The 15,075-nt window shown below is 42.8% G+C and overlaps 1 protein-coding gene and 1 long non-coding RNA gene across 5 annotated transcripts in view; both read right to left on the minus strand.

The window, feature by feature from the left end:
* The window catches only part of tncb (tenascin Cb), a 129,346-nt gene that overhangs the window by 101,276 nt on the left and 12,995 nt on the right, over positions 1-15,075 (minus strand). The gene's annotated exons all lie outside the window — the stretch shown is intronic.
* Positions 5,569-6,498, minus strand: LOC133475894 (uncharacterized). The gene is made up of 3 exons (XR_009787981.1): positions 6,203-6,498; positions 5,972-6,073; positions 5,569-5,816 (listed from the first exon to the last, which is right to left on the minus strand). It is a non-coding gene; the product is annotated as an uncharacterized LOC133475894 (long non-coding RNA).

Raw genomic sequence — 15,075 nt, forward strand, 5'->3', positions numbered from 1 at the left:
AAACGACAATGACATTTAACGTAACAATAAGGACTTTAATTATTGCAAATAAAAATCCACATTGCATTGTGGGAATCGCACAGCTGACGTCACGTATGTTTGTTTTTCGTCACCATTAGCAGCTAGCTTTGTGAGTGATCTGGCAAATAGTTACACGGCGGGCCGACCGTGCGTTGTCTGAGCTTCCTGTACATTACAGTCTGGTTTAGTCAGTGTAGTGTTCTCAAGAATCAGTCTTGTACTATATTTATTTTTTTATTCACTTTATTTATCAATCTATCAGCACGCACCTAGCATCTTTTCGACATGAAACTACATTCTTCTTTGTATCCTTTTCTTTGCGTCTTTTTGACGTCATATTTTTATACAGTGCCTTCTAGTGTTCCGACTGAGATACCACAGATGGATAAAAGTGTACCTTTAGGACAAGTGACAAACTGGTTTCTCTTTTTTTAAATGAATGCCTGATACAAGAAATCCCCATTTTTAACTGAAATCTATTTATATTTGTGTTTGAAAGCGCCTCACTAGAAATGTTTTTAGACAAGAAAATACAGTTTCCTGCTTTATGTACAATGTGAATTTAAGAAACATACTGTTGACTATTTAAAAGAGGATACCAATTGGTCATTCATTATTAAGTGAAATGTCTCGTTCTTTTTCTTGTGTATTCATAATTGCTCTTTAACCAAGCAAAACTATATTTAATGCTTATACTTGATTATTCCAATTTAATTGTCAGTAGAATACTCGATTACTGCACTACTGGATGCAACCTTTTATTTGTGACAGGTCTGTTTCATGTCACTTCAGAAATAAAGTGACAAAAAGTAAGTCATAACATAGCATTTTCATAGAATAACTGAAAACGTACTATCGATCAGTTTTGAAGGGACAATAAGCGAAGCCCCCCCAACCCCATTGTCGATTCAACCCCCTAGTTATAAAGGTTCAATGCACTTGTTTATCAAATGTGTTTCGATATTAAATATATAAATGCAGGATATAATACATGTATATTAATTAAATACAAATATTATATACATACAGTATATAATTCCAATATATTTTTTACTTTGTTGGTAAAATGACTCGAAAGGACTCAAAACTCAAAGTGTAGGACTTGTGACTTGACTCGGGCCTTGAGAGCAAAGACTTGAGACTTACTTGTGACTTTCAAATCAATGACTTGGTTCCACCTCTGCCATAAATCCATAAAAGCTTCCAACAGCAAGTAAAAGTCTTTATTGGATTCATGAAGAGTTCTTAAATCCAACCTGTAGAAACACCTGAAATCTGATACAAATTTTTGTCTAAAAGTTGGTTATGGGGATGGACACTCAGCAGTATCAGCACCAAGATGGCTTTTCATGAAAGGGCTTGAATATGGGCCAGCTACTCATTCCATATTTTTGCAGTGTGAGATATGCCTATTGACAAAATGTTCACAAGCAACAGTATGAGACGCCACAGATTGGGTGGGCAAGTGTGTTAATTTTTTGCTCTTCACACATAATTTGCAGGAAAATGTATCATCTTCCAAACAATGTTTGTAACTTCCTAACAAAAAGGCTCACACATTTTATGCGGATGACCCTCCATGTGACAGGAACTGCTGTCCCAATGACTCAGAGAAATGAGTATCACTTATGCTCTTTATGATAGGCTTTATGTTTGTATGATAGTCTGTTTAACTTTTATTTAAAATGAAGTTTTCGAACTATTGAAAACTATTCTTAATTTGCAAAATCTGCAAAACTAGGAAGAATTCAACAAGTTTTGGGCAGAATACCTTCAGATTTGCAACACGGCCCCTTGAAAGTATTGGCTGGCTCACTACTCGGTCCCAGTCTGCCATGGCTGTAGCAAGCTGTGAGGTCTTGGCAGCCCTCCCATACCAGTATTTGTTTTGCTGGTGCATGTACTGTAAACGGAGTGACGTGTGCAATGCCACAAACAAACCAAATGTGAATTGAGTTCAACAGGAGAAGGAACTGTGGTGGCCGTTAAGGTCGAAACAGGCTCAGTACTACATTAGGACTGGTGGTGGAATACTGGTGGACCCATGGACACTACGGGTCCATGGCTTAGATGGTGGAATGCATAACTCACCTTGGGTGCTGGCACCCAATGCTAAGCCACTGAGTGGACACATCCAGACATTTACACAAAAAGAATGTTTGAAGAAAATATTAGTGCCTCTGTAAATCATTGTTGGAAGAACTGTGACTGCAGAAAAGCAAGGCTAAAGCCTACTTGTGTCAGTGTGTCAATCAATAGGTCTACTGCTCAAGCTGAGATTGTGAACAGGGCTTAAAAAGCAGAGGACTGCAACTAAATTGGGTATAGCATGAAGACAGCAGGGGGTTGCTGAATCCAAATATTTTCAGGAGTTCATGTTGGCAAACTCAGCCTGCGGTGGCTTTGGAGTCTTGCAGTGTGATCTCATCCCGCTGGGCCAAAGCAACATTAAAAGTGTAAATTTGGGCAAACTTCAACCAGACCACACAGAATAAAGAATACATACACCACTTCTTCCTCAGCAACCTTTACCCATGCTGTGTCTGATCTGGGTGCATGTATGCATTAACTAGTTTGCATATTACTTGAAACACCCTGGAAAGTGAATTCAGATATGTGTTTCTAAATACATCATACAATATATTGTATGTTTGATGATAATTCCTGAAAACCTGCAAAGACTAAGAATAATGTAGTACTGAAATTGGTTAGATATAGTGTTAAACTCTTTTTTTTACCATTTCAGTTGTCCAGATCTTTTGGGCATGGCTAAAATGAAGCCCAGTTGCGTGCTTGGGCTTTCTGGGATGAGTCAGCCCTCCCCCACTATATAAATACTTGAGCGCCTTCTTGCATCAGTGGTTTTCCTGTGCAATTGAGAGTTACTTGACTATTAGTGAGTTTTTGTTACAAGGCCCATTTCTACCACTACAGTGTGCGGTTAGCTAGCAAGCGAAGCCGACAACGCAAAAACTGTCTTCCACACAATTTACTGAACAGCTGGATGTCATTATATACATTCTCAAGTGTTATGCATTTTGTATCATTCGGGCTACCGTAACAATTATTTCATTCAAATTTGGCAGGCTTGTTAATAACAATCTTGTATTTGTCTGTGTGTCAAATTTACATGACATCTCTATTTTCATATTACAGGGCCTTCAAAAGCTGGAAGCACTGTGTGTACAGTATTTTGTCTTTTCATCACTTTAAGTCCATAAGAGTGAGGTATTACTGTGCTTCTTGGTTGATTAACAAACCCTTCTGTTTCAACTATCATATTGCAAGGGTGACTGGTGCAATCTGTGTCATATGAATTGAGCCTTTGCAACAGAATATGGACCAAGTCCTTGGATTGAAAAGATAGAGACCTGTGGTTTCCTCATGTTGATTTCCACTTTTCTCCCTCAACTAGCATATACACAATCAGGCAAGTGCCTGTCGAGAAGTGATACAAAGAGTTCAGTGTGTGAATGTGTAGGTGAAGAAAAGAGTGACAGGAACGCTGTTTATACAGTAGGTCTGTGTCAAACCAAACACAGACACCAAGACTCCTGGCTTAACAGATGGTGAAAAGACCTTACAATATGGCTTTTCATGAGATTTTTGTCTTTTCGCCGCACTGGTTTTCAAAGTTTTAGTGGGATTTAGGCAATACAGAAGCAGTCATTTCAGTTGTTACATAACTAAATCGCGGTGTGACCCGGGAAAAGCTGAAAATCACCTTCAACTGGGTTTCAGTCAATGGCAGTCCAACAACATTGGTGAGCGTGTGTGTGTGTGGGTGGGGGTGGGGGTGGAGGGATTGGGGGGGGGGGGTTGCTGATTGAACTTTTCCATCCCGAAAACCAATCGTTGACGGGGGAGGAGTATGGGTACCCTGATCAAATTTTATTCATTTGTCTTATTTATCATCATTTTCAAACATTCAGTTCTATCGCAATAGCTAAGCAACAACCATGCTGATTTTAACTGATCTTCATACAGGCACCAGCACGCCCGCACGCCTGCAACCCTAGTGAGGATAAGTGGTACGGAAAATGGATGGATCGATTGATAGAACGATTTTTTTTAGTCCGTTTTTAAGGGTGGCCAATCGGTCTATTATTATGTTATGTTATGACTCTGATAGTGAAGTGTGTCTTTCGATTGGCATCACAGCTAGACTGTGAATTCTTCCCCTTCAAGATACACTGAACCACATTTAATTAATAATAACTGATCATGATAGAGGCTAATGACATGAGTCCCAACACAATAATTGTTTGCAGTCGTAGAGATTATGGGCGCACATGTGACTAAAATGGTTGTAGAAAAATATTACTCAAAATACTTTAAAATTAAACAGTGAAGTAATATTGAAAATACTGTGTATGGGCCTGGTTAATTTGGCTTATATTTATCTCTTGGCTCGCTGCACTTGCTAATCTAATCAAATAAAATGTCAAGTTAAACACGTTTTATATGATGCACTTTGACTGAAAAGTTTCATATTTCATAACCATATCGAGTTGCATATTATTCCTAGACTGCATCACAAATGACTTTATTCTGTGAAAGACTCACATTTTCAGTAGATGTTGCTCCTTTGTCTACTCATCCATCCTTATTGCTAGTTAATAGTCTGATATTATTAACTATAAGTGAATGAGCTCAGCTCCTGTTTCATGGTGTCTATTCATACACAAGGTTCACTCTATAACCTCCTTCATTTACATAAACAGCCAGAAGCTTCACAATGCATTTCAGGCTAATTGAGAAGCTAGTTTGTAGCCGCATGGGACTTTCTGCTGTTTGCCGGGGGCCAGAGCTAACTAATTGTTACTACCAGCGGGCATGATGACTTACTTTCTTGAAAAAAAACGTTGTCCGTCCTTCACTTTCTTTTCCTCAAACTGTTTTTCATAAACCCGGTGAGCTACCTACCCAGCTGAATAATGATAGGTTAGGTGATTATTTATTTAATCTCTTTATTTAATTTCCTGGCCACTTTATATTGAATTTGTTGGTACTTTAAAAAAAAGTCATTTAGGGGGGCTTATGAATATTTAAGAATAATGCAACATGCACTGTCGTGGCAGTACTGTAAACTAGTGATGGGATAATGATTCTCAAGGAGTGTATTGACACATAACACAAACTGTGTCGGCACTGTATTGACACTGTGTTGGTCAATCAATAGTGACCCCTGCCGTAGTTCTAAAATCATTGCAGGTAAACAAAATGAAGATAAGATGGAAAAGCTTACATGCTGCAAACCCAACATCAACCTGTGAAATAATATTTAATCGCTAGTTCTTTACTTAAAATATGATATCATTATTGTATAACTTCATTTACTCAATTTGTTTGTTGAGTTGTTTGAGAGAGTTTAAAATTTGCTTAAAACCTTGTTTGTGTAAATGCTAAAATGAGTTGGTATGTAAAATATAGCACATTTGTCTGTAATAAAATTCAGTTAAAATTTTTAACTGATGTATGGAATTTTTTTTAACTTAAGTGTTCAATTAGACAAAATCAAAGAAAATTGATTAATTTATGCATTTTTATTGAGGAACAAAGGTTTTTGAAGTGTCTTTGCTCCAAGGCGATTTCTCCTCTTAGACACGAGTTCTCCTGCCTTAGAAAAAAAACTTTCACAGGGTACAGATGACGATGGTGAGCATAAAAATTTAAGTGCGAGTTGATAAGTTTCAGGAGCTCCCTGAATCCCTCATTTTCAACAATGGTGAGTGGCTGACACTCTTTGATGATCATGTTGACCACAGCCTCATCCACTGCTTGCTCGTGAGGAACTGGAAAAGGAAATATTTTGTTAAAGGCTTATTAATTATTATTATTAATTTTTACAAACAATATTATAGAGTCACACAAAGCCTTTTGTGTGTAATAAACTATTTTTGAAAATTCTAATTTTTGGTGAGAATTTCAACATATCTGGGGTACTCACATGAGTATCTGCCAATTCTACATTGCCATGCCGAGCTCTATAATGCCTCAGCATTGATGAAGTGCTCTTATTGATGTAAGATAGCTCTGTGGAGCAGTTCACCTACCGACACAATAAAATAAAAAGTTAATTTATCTGAAAACAATTCAAACCTCTTACCAGAAAAGAGTACAAACATATTTAATTTTAAAAACTAACAGTAAACAATGCCCAAAGGAGAAAAAGATTGACCTTATTTGGCATCAAAAGACTGGGGAAAACTTCTTGGAACGATCCATGAAGTCAGTGGAACAAGGTGAGGGCAAGAAAAAAATAAAAAATCCAACAGCAACAGCAAAAGTCCATCCAACAAATCCAGAACATGTCGACACTGTTTGTTTCCTTATAAACACAATTTGGCACGGCACATCCAAACGACACAGTTCCTGTATCGGTCACATGATTTTCTTCTTAAAGCAATACACGCACTAATACGGGCTTTCACCCTTGTGTGCTCGGCACAGCGCTGACACACCAGTGTTTGTTCCATCACTACTGTAAACTGTCACACGCCAGGATCCACTGTGATGTTAGAAAGACAAAGAGTGTGTGCGTTTGTGTGTGTGTGTGTGTGACTGATTGAGAGAAATACTTTTATTTCCACATTTAGCAATATGTTAATATAAATGTACAGGTTTTCAATAGCTCAAGTTTACACTTTTAACGTAAGTAATGACATAAGTATTCTTCCCTTTGGCGGTCGAACTCTTAAACGCAGGCCATTGCCAACATCGCCCCCTGGATAGCCTGCTGGAAACGTCCTGGTTTCGGATTTTGTCGGGTATCACTTTTTTTCTACCACAATGGCGCATTCAATCACAGTGCGTCCCGTCGCGATACTGCGCGTTGCATTCTTCTACTTGAGGTTCTGTCGCATTTATAAGTACCCACACTTGCTGCCTACAGCCCTTTTAATGCTAAGCAATGTGTTTAATTTTAAATATAATTTAAATACTTGGGCGGCATGGTGATATATACAAGAGAGCTCTTGGTTTTCTTGCATTGTGAGCGCACTGCAGTGTATATGTGAATAATGGCTTTCTGACGAAAAACTAAAACATGCATCCACGTTTCATCTGTAGGAAGCCTTGACAGAACATGAGAAATGTTCTCATCAGAATGCTACGGGCCGGGAGGGAACGTCCTGGCAAATGTGGTAGGCCGCGGGCCGAATCGTGATTGACCGTGAGCTACAAGACTTTAACTAGAATTTAAAAAATGGCCAAAATCCCACAGCACAGTACGTTTCAAGAAATCGAGGCTGCCCTGGTCACCAGATTTTAAGTTTAAATGTAGCCTAATCAACATTTAGACAATGTCGTGAATCTAAAGAGAAAAAAAAAATACTGGTGGTGGAACCAATTCTGTGGGAAAGAGAACATTTTGGGCTAACCTTTTCCATGTAGCCACAAACACGTTTCCTCACCAGACACCAGATGGTTCAGTTGAAGTTATTTCCAGGTCTGGTTTTGATCAACTTTGACTTGAGCATAAAAGTCATTTGAGCGCCTGCTAATTCATAACAGTCTTTGCTCTCTTCCACTTTCCACACAAATGCATGTGAACCCTAAAAACAATCATTTGACTGCAATAGAAAGAAGTGGACGGAAGTGCCAGTATTAAATTGTCGTGAGCAGTGAGCCATAAGGCTGATGGAGGGCTTCTACACAGACGTTGTAATGACATGTCAACCAAAGCCTGGATTGATCGCACAGCTGCTTCGCTGTGCCATTCGCCTGCGCCATCTTTTTAAAGCCCCATCTCAAGCAATTCCCCATTATTGGGGAATCATTTTTAACAGTTAGTGGCACATCGGTTGAAATATTGTCCTATCTTGTTTCCATTCTAATCCCTTGCCAACATATCTTTTTCTACTTATGCTGAAAACAAGAAAGGGGATGACAATTTCACCCAACAATGTCCTTCCTCAAGACTGAGATATATTTATATTTATTTGCTCAATTATACCAGAAGAACCACAAGTCTGGACAGCTTATAGACATTATAATATTATAGTCACATTTTGTATCGTCAGATGATAATAACTGCTCTTTTTTGTTGTTGTCCCCTCCTTGAGGTGTCACCTTATCGTGGTGGAGGGGCTTGTGTGTCCCAATGATCCCAGGAGCTATGTTGTCTGGGGCTTTATGCCCCTGGCAGGCCCACCCAGGGCAAACAGGTCCTAGCTGAGGGACCAGACAAAGCAAAGCTAAAAAAAAAACCCTTTGATGACAAAGAATTCAGGAAGACGGACGCGGGTCACCGGGGCCCCCCTCCGGAGCCAGGCCTGTAGGTGGGGCTTGAAGGCAAGTGCCTGGTGGCAGGGCCTGCACCCATGGGGCCCGGCCGGGCACAGCCCGAAGGGGTAACGTGGGTCCCCCTTCCCATGGGCTCACCACCCGTAGGAGGGGCCATAGGGGTCGGGTGCAGTGTGAGCTGGGCGGTAGCCGAAGGCAGGGGCCTTGGCGATCCGATCCCCGGCTACAGAAGCTGGCTCTAGGTACGTGGAATGTCCCCTCTCTGGGAGGGAAGGAGCCCGAGCTGGTGTGTGAGGTCGAGAAGTTCCGACAAGATATAGTTGGGCTCTCCTCCACACACGGCTTGGGCTCTGGTACCAGTCCTCTCAAGAGGGGTTGGACTCTCTCCACTCTGGAGTTGTCCACGGTGAGAGACGCTGAGCAGGTGGGGGTATACTTATTGCGCCCCGACTCGGTGCCTGTACGTTGGGGTTCACCCCGGTGGACGAGAGGGTAGCCTCCCTCAGCCTTCGGGGGGGGGGGCGGCGAGGGAGGAATGGGTCCTGACTGTTGTTTGTCCTGATGCACCAAACAACGAAACACCAAAGAGCAGTTCAGAGTACCCACCCTTTTTGGAGTCCTTGGAAGGGGTGCTGGAGAGCGCTCCTGCTGGGGACTCCATCGTTCTGCTGGTGGACTTCAATGCTCACGTGGGCAATGACAGTGAGACCTGGAAGGGCATGACTGGGAGGAGAGGCCCCCCCGATCAGAACCCGAGCAGTGTTCTGTTATTGGACTTCTGTCCTCATCACGGATTGTCCATAACAAACACCTTGTTCAAGCACAAGGGTGTCCACATATTCACTTGGTACCAGGACACCCTAGGTCGCAGTTCGATGAGCGACTTTGTGGTCATGTCATCGGACTTGCAGCCGCATGTCTTGGACACTCGGGTGAAGAGAGGGGTGGGAGCTGTCAACTGATCACCACCTGGTGGTGAGTTCGGTCCGATGGTGGGGTAAGATGCCGGTCCAAAATGGCAAGCCCAAACATATTGTGAGGGTCTGCTGGGACCATCTGGCAGAAGCCCCTGACAGAAGGAGTTTCAACTCCCACCTCTAACAGAACTTTGCTCATGTTCCGGGGGAGGTGGGGGACATCGAGTCCGAGTGGACCATGTTCCGCGCCTCCATTGCTGAGGCGGCCGACCGGAGCTGTGGCCGTAAGGTGGTCGGTGCCTGTCATGGCGGAAATCCCCGAACCCGTTGGTAGACACCAATGGTGAAGGATGCCGTCAAGCTGAAGAAGGAGTCCTATCGGGTCTTTTTGGCCTGTGGGACTCCTGAGGCAGCTGATGGGTACTGGCTGGCCAAGCGGAATGCAGCTTTGGTGGTCACTGAAGCAATAACCCGGGTATGAGAGGACTTCGGTGAGGCCATGGAGAAAGACTTGCGGACAGCTTCGAGGAAAATCTGGTCCACCATCCTGCGTCTCAGGAGGGGGAAGCAGTGCATCACCAACACTGTGTATAGTGGGGATGGGGCGCTGCTGACCTTGACTCAGGACGTTGTGAGTCCGTGGGGAGAATACTTCGAAGACCTGCTCAATTTCACCGACACGCCTTCCCATGAGGGAGCAGAGTCTGGGTTCTCTGAGGTGGGCTCTCCTATCTCTGGGGTTGAGGTCACTGAGGTGGTTAAAAAGCACCTCAGTGCTAAGATGGATGAGGTTCGCCCAGAGTTCCTAAAGGCTCTGGATGTTGTGGGCCTGTCCTGGTTGACACAGCTCCGTAACATCGCGTGGACATCGGGGACTGTGCCTCTGGATTGGCAGACTGGGGTGGTGGTCCCCCTTTTTAAGAAGGGGTACCAGAGGGTGTGTTCCAACTCCAGGGAGATGACACTCCTCATTCTCCCTGGTAAGGTCTACTCAAGGGTGCTGGAGAGGAGGGTCCATCGGAAAGTCGAATCTCAGATCCAGGAGGAGCAGTGTGGTTTTCGTCCTGGCCATGGAACAGTGGACCAGCTCTACACCCTCAGCAGGGTCTTCGAGGGTGCATGGGAGTTCGCCCAAGCAGTCTACATGTGTTTTGTGGACTTGGAGAAGGCGTTCGACCATGTCCCTCGGGGGGTGCTGTGGGGGTGCTTCGGGAATATAGGGTACTGAACCCCCTGATACGGGCTGTACGACCGGTGTCAGAGTTTGGTCCACATATCGGCAGTAAGTCGGACTCGTTCCCGGTGAGCGTTGGACTCCGCCAAGGCTGCCCTTTGTCACCGATTCTGTTCATAACTTTTATGGACAGAATTTCAAGGTGCAGCCGAGGTGTAGAGGGGGTGCGGTTTGGTGGCCTCAGTATTGCATCTCTGCTTTTTGCAGAAGATGTGCTTCTGTTGGCTTCATCAAACCGTGATCTCCAACTCTCACTGGAGCAGTTCGCAGCCGAGTGTGAAGCGGCTGTGATGAGAATCAGCACCTCCAAATCTGAGACCATGGTCCTCAGTCGGAAAAGGGTGGCGCGCCCTCTCCAGGTTGGGGATGACATCCTGCCCCAAGGGGAGGAGTCTGATTTGGATGCATCCCGGGCGCCCCCCTGGTGAGGTGCACATCCCACCGGGAGACCCCGGGGACGACCCAGGACAGACTACGTCTTTCGGCTGGCCCGGGAACGCCTCGGGATCCCCCCGGAAGAGCTGGATGAAGTGACTGGAGAGAGGGAAGCTAAAGCTACTCCCCCGCGACCCGACCTCGGATAAGCGGTAGAAAATGGATGGATGGATGTTTTTGTTTTATGTATGTTTTTGCGGTAAAACTAAGATAATCATTTAAGTGAATTAGACTCTGGAGTAGTTATTTAATTACAAGCTATTGCCCCTCTGGGGACCTGATCATATAATGTAATATAAAAAATGTATAAACCAGTGCCGTATGTTGTGTGATATTGAAGATTAATGTGCCATTGGATATTTGAGGCCTTGGAACATCTCAATTAGTTCACAACTTTATCACTGAAATTTAAACTGTTATTGTTTATGCGGTATTTCTTTCCTTTGCTAGCTGGATTCACAAATGAATGCTTGGAAAAACTGTTTCAAACAAAGAATAAAAATGCTTAACTCTTTAAGGAGGGGTAAGTTAATTTATTAATTTTCACAGCCCAAACCCTTTCTCTGCAAGGAAAAAGCGAGCTCCGAGGCCAAAAAAAAAAGCACAATTATCTCACGTTAAAAATATATGACACAAAGTCACCTGTTGTAGCAGGAAAAGTAATAAACCAATTTCAGTAAAACACAAAAACCCTTTAATTCAAGATAGCAATTCTTTGAAAAATCTAAAATAAGTTTGACATGACTAAGCTTCAAATAATTATTCTTGATTCACTGGAAATTAAGTAATGATCAGTTCGCTTCATCTATGGGATGTGGGAAACATTGCCTTTTCATCTTCATCATTTGTGCCAGTTTGTAAACCCTGATGTTAATATGACTTTTATGACCACCTAATTTTGACCAATCATATTGTTGTTCATTTGATCAAGACATTCTATTCCTATCCAAGTTTGTCAAACTCTAGCAAAGTGACAGCTATTGGCTTTCCCTTTAAGCATGTTGTGTGTTGTCACTCATCTTCAGTACAAAGTGAATGGGGGAAATCTGGTTTAATGCGGAAGGACTTGATTTGATTGCCACTTCTATCGGCCAGAAGAGATGCTCATTTTAAGCAAAGCGAACCTGTTTTCATTGCACAGCAAAAAACTCATCATCTTACCAAGAATATTTGTTTTATTTCGAGTCAAATTTTATCTGATTACACTTAAAGTAAGACTGATCACCTAAAAAGTAACTTGTTTGTAGACAATTTTCACTAGTTTCCAGCTAATTTTTGATTGACATTAATCATTATTTATGTTTATTATTTATATTATTTTTTCGTATTACAATGACAAATTTCTCTACTTATTTCAAATGAAATTTTGCTTGAAGCACGTGAAAATTGCCTAAGAACAAGTTACCTTTCTGGTGATGAGTCTTATTTTAAGTGTAATCAGATTAGATTTGACTTGAAATAAGACAAATATTCTTGGCAATCTTTTGAGTTTTTTGCAGTGTGATTCACTCTGGATTTTTTCTGGTGTTTGTAAAAAGTGTTTCAAATTTTCTACATTTGTTTTCATTTTTGTAATTTTGTTTCTACATCTGGTGGCACAGTGTCCGCCTGGTTAGAGCGTCAGCCTCACAGTTCTGAGGACCCGGGTTCAATCCCCGGTCCCGCCTGTGTGGAGTTTGCATGTTCTCCCCGTGCCTGCGTGGGTTTTCTCCGGGCACTCCGGTTTCCTCCCACATCCCAAAAACATGCATTAATTGGAGACTCTAAATTGCCCGTAGGTGTGAATGTGAGTGCGAATGGTTGTTTGTTTGTATGTGCCCTGCGATTGGCTGGCAACCAGTTCAGGGTGTACCCCGCCTCCTGCCCGATGACAGCTTGGATAGGCTCCAGCACGCCTGCAACCCGAGTGAGGAGAAGTGGCTCAGAAAATGGATGGATGGATGGATGGATGGATGTTTCTACATCTTGCCAATCCTGTATGACTGAATTAAAACATGAATAAATCCATCCATGTTCTAAACTGTTTGTTCAGGGTCGCAGGGAGTTGGAGCCAATCCCAGCTGACTTTGGTGCGAAAACTGGACTACACGCTTGGTTGGCAGTCAATCTTATGGTGCATACTGTATAGAAAAACACATTCACATTCCCACCGTCACTGAGCAGAGAAGTGAGGTGAGTGAACCACATCTCTATCATTGAAAATGTGATTTTACATGGGCAAATCTGTGTATATGTGTGGGTGCGTCAGCCTCACAGTCAGAGATTGTTGGTTTGAATCTGGCTTTTCCGTGTGGAGTTTGCATCTGAATAGTTATTATTTTCTCCAGGTACTGCGGCTTCCTCCCCCATTCCAAAAACATCCATGCTAGGTTAATTGAAGACTAAATTCTGCGAATGGTTGTTTGCCTTATATGTTCTGCGACGGATAGGGTGTACCCTGCCAATCACCAGTCAGCTGGGATATGCCTCAGTTCATCCGTGTCCATGAACATGATAAGCAGTGGAAAATGGATGGATGGATGGATGGTTTTATATATGATGGTGGAAACTTTAATAAACTAGTATACATTGTGACCGACCGGCAACCTTTCTGGGGTGCACGTTACATCTTGATGCCTTTAGTGTTCATGAGTAGTTGTGCTTGAGAATTTATGACCAGTCATGCCAATAACTGCCTTTGTAAGTGATACCTTCACTGAGTGTGGAGCCTTATTACAAGAAAATGAACAGAAACAGATCCTAGTGTAAAAGCACCTGCAGTCTATAACTACCAAGACTTTAGATGAGGTCTGTCTTGAGGGGTGCAGTAAATTATATTTACCAGAGCCTGAGATCAGAATGCCAGTATCGAGGCTTCTTTTCTGGCCTCTGGAGATGATATACATATTAAGCCCTGCATGAAAACGTGCATGTGTTCCACCAACAGAAGCCGAGTTTATTTATTAATTTATTTTTAGATCAAATTCAACTCAGACTAATAGAATAATAGACCGAATTTACATTAGATTCTAATCATCCATCCATCCATCCATTTTCTGAGCCGCTTCTCCTCACTAGGGTCGCAGGCGTGCTGGAGCCTACCCCAGCTATCATCGGGCAGGAGGCGGGGTACACCCTGAACTGGTTGCTAGCCAATCGCAGGGCACATACAAACTAACAACCATTCACACGCACAGTCACACCTACGGGCAATTTAGAGTCTTCAATTAATGCATGTTTTTGGGATGTGGGAGGAAACCGGAGTGCCCGGAGAAAACCCACGCAGGCACGGGGAGAACATGCAAACTCCACACAGGAGGGGCCTGGGATTGAACCCGGGTCCTCAGAACTGTGAGGCTGACGCTCTAACCAGTCGGCCACCGTGCCGCTAGATTCTAATCAGTCTGGTTAAAAAAAATATTTCAAATTTTAAAAAGGGGCTTCACAGACATTGTCTGAATACAAACAGAATCTGTTTAATCCCTATGGTCTTCATACTGTGTCTGACCTCACCTGTGACACCAATTACGAGCAGTTTATTAGGATAATGACATACAGTAAGTTTATGAAATCCCTCTACTGCATTTTAAATACAGTGTAACAAGCAACACAAACTGTTTGGATAATTGAAGAGAAGCCACAGTCAGTGTCATGACACCAAGCAGCAGGCAAGCTGGCAGGTTGCAGGCTGACAGACTCGGCCACTAGCATGGCAGTGTACCGTATGACCTTCAACACATCATCATTTGGCCGTTAACCAGGCCGAGGGGAAGAAAGGCAGCGTTTTAACTGCTACTTAGTGAGGTTGCACTGTAAAGCCAAGTCTGCTCACTGTCACCAAGTCTGTTTCAGTTTTTACTTAGGTGAGTATACAGTGTTCCCTCGCCACTTCGCGCTTCACGTTTTGCGGCTTTAGTGCTTCACGGGTTTTTCCAAAATAGTCATAAAGAAAAAACAAAGACAACAACTACCCATCACCATGTTTTTCTCCAAGCTAAAACCCCAGCTACACCATCAGCGCCTCCAGCAGAAGAGTCTCCGAGTGAACCTAAAGCCTCTACGAGTCAAGTGAGAGTCTGTCCTCCGCCACCAACGCAAGCCTCTTCGCCTCTCTCAGAAGGCAATGTTGATGAATGTTAATTACTGTATAAGGTTTTATAATTAAAGATTCAAGTAAATACGTGTACTGTTGTAATCTTTGTCTCAAATATGTAAAGCATAAATACTGTTTACATATTTTAA

Source organism: Phyllopteryx taeniolatus, chromosome 3 (genome assembly GCF_024500385.1).
Source record: "Phyllopteryx taeniolatus isolate TA_2022b chromosome 3, UOR_Ptae_1.2, whole genome shotgun sequence".
NCBI lineage: Eukaryota > Metazoa > Chordata > Actinopteri > Syngnathiformes > Syngnathidae > Phyllopteryx > Phyllopteryx taeniolatus.